This window comes from Pseudonaja textilis, chromosome 4 (assembly GCF_049901715.1).
Source record: "Pseudonaja textilis isolate UNSWEBS1 chromosome 4, rPseTex1.2, whole genome shotgun sequence".
In the NCBI taxonomy this organism is placed as follows: domain Eukaryota; kingdom Metazoa; phylum Chordata; class Lepidosauria; order Squamata; family Elapidae; genus Pseudonaja; species Pseudonaja textilis.
The window spans coordinates 49,004,423-49,007,093 of record NC_141993.1 but is presented as its reverse complement, the minus strand read 5'-3'; positions in this window follow the sequence as shown (position 1 = coordinate 49,007,093).

Here is a 2,671-nt window from a genome sequence, read left to right as displayed (position 1 = left end):
TCACAATTGTGAAGATAAAGGATTTTTTTAACTTAATATTTGAAGAAACACCTAACCATGCATAATTCTGAGAGAAGATGCAAAAACATGGGGTAGTATCCTGGCCTCTGTCATCACTTTCACCAAACATCTGAATTTATAAATGATATACCATGAATACTAATACTTCTTTTTCTAAAGACAGTGTTCTTTAAACCCTACAGTGTTTCTGAACAATGCACTCCCCTTCTTGTACATATGAGTTTAAATAGGATATTCTATTTAAGGTAGGAATATCATCAAATAAGAAATTATTAGGGGACTCAAAAGTTTGCAGACACACTAAAAATAATAAACCAGTATGAAAATATGTGAATGGAATTAGAATTGGCTGGCCAAAACAACCAATAGGAATGCTCCCACACCTTACTTTTTATTCTAATTCTAATTATTAAATTGTTAAACGGTGAAGTCTGTGTAAGACAGAACTGTGTTCTTTTTGTAGAATTGAATTAAAAAGCAGTGTCTGAAACACAAACATTTCTTTATTTCAGTGTCTGATATATAAAACAGTGTAATTGAGACAAAGGGATTTTTTTTTAGAATGGGAGATGAACAAACTGGATTATAAACTCTGAATATTCTTCCATGCATGAGGGATTGGGAAACTAGGACAATATCATGAATATCTATTTTAAAACAAAATATTTGGAAAGGCTTATCACTGTCTAGGATTCAAATTTTGATATGCTATAACAGATAAACCTAGTAGGGCATCAGTATATGTAATAAAAACATAATACAAGTCACATACTGTGGTATAAAAAGTGGCTATGTAATTGTGTGAACAAGCTTTAAAAGCAGATGTTAGGAGGTGGCACTCAAATTGACTTAGGGATTTCCAGGTATGGCAGTGTTGACAGTGACAGAAATGGAGTAGAACTTTTGAGTTATTCTTGATCTCCCAATCTTAAAACAACAGGGAAGATTGTGGTACTGTACTGGAGGGAAACTAGTTTGATGGGACTAGATTTGGAATATCAAGGGAAGGCCTTTCTCCATTAAGTGGCCAGATTGTAGGGCTTCATTGAGCTGGTAGATGGTGGGGATTTTTAGGTCTCAGATTATTTACCCAAAGCAACTATTGTGGTGCCTAAGAGTGGCTAGCTGGCAGAAAACAGAATGTGATGCATTCAGGTTGCTGGCAGTGGGTAATATGGTGCAGATACCAAGCTGACCATTTCATGGTATTATAGGCTTGTCCACATATTGCATCTAGTTTTTGCTTCAAAAGATCTGGATATGGAGAGTATAACTATTATTCTCGTCATAGTCAGATCACTTCCTGGTCTAGCATAAATTGATGGCTACCCACAACTTCCAAGGTGATGCCCATTTAGAGGATCCATTCCAGGCACTTTTGGATCTGGGTAGTTTCTGGTGGGTACTTGATTTTCCCAAAGATGTGATGTGTGAGTCTATCAAGTGCCTATTTTGCTGCTCTCAACCTAGGCAACAAGCCCTCATGGGCCCTCAGTGAAACCATTTTTAAGCAGCTGCTGTTGGGCCTATCCTTAGTGGCTGATGGGTTTTGGACTGTCAATGGGAGTTGAGGCAGCAGTGCCCAGAGAGTAGAGGAGTATGAAGAATGAAATTGAGCACAATTATATGCCCAGATTTGAGCCTGCACCAGTTATAAAAGAATAAAGCATTCCTACTTCTCTTGTTGCCTTGGCATGTTGTCATCCAGAAGCTCTTTGCAGAATGGTTAATTCCCTTTGGAGAAGGAGCCAGTTGCAAGAGTGATTGTGGTGACCAGTTAGCCATTTTGCCATAGATTTGTTCAGATTCTCCTGACTGTGCTTTGGTATTACCTAGTGATTTGATTGGAATGTCTTGCCAGGTTAATTGGGATTCTTTACATACCTCTAAGATGCCCTCTATTATCTATGATCTGGACCTCTGGCCCTCACAGCTGTTTCAGCTACTTATATCAATGTAGACTCTAATTGATTCTGGGCTGCTCAAGCATAAAACAATACAACAAATATGTAATGCAAAGAGAGACATAGCAATAAACAAGGTAGTGTCTCTTGTCAACAATTTCTATCATACACGGGGAGGGGATCCAATCGCCTTAGTCCAAAGCCTGGGAGCATAGCCAAGTCATTTAAGGCCTGCCAGAATGCCATCAGGATGGAAGCCCTCTGGATCTCAAGAGAACCTCATCCTGGAATGCAGGTGCCATGACAGAAGTCATGATCCTGAGGTTCCAATATGGTTAATGAAGGCCCCCATTGGTTGATCAAAGGAACATGTAGTAGATTAACTTTGCTGGATTGACACCCTCCAGTAACAAGCATATTGAATTGCACCTAGAAACAAACTGATAACCAGTGCAGCTTGGAAAGCTTGAGTGCTACTGCCACATGGGCATGCTGAGGATAGTTAGGGGTAGGTGGGCCTTATTTCTTGGATTTGGAAGATTACCAATGTCTCCTTACCATAACAGGTGTTGCTGGGAGCCATAAAGTGATATATTCCCTCCTTAAGAGGCCCTTTTTGGATTTTTGTATTTTCCACTTGGTTTTGTTTTAGGTTTTTAGATACTATTCAGTGGCAGATTTTAATGTTTGCAATCTGCCAAGAGTTCTGTAGGTTGTAGCAGGGTATAAAGGAAATGAATGAATGG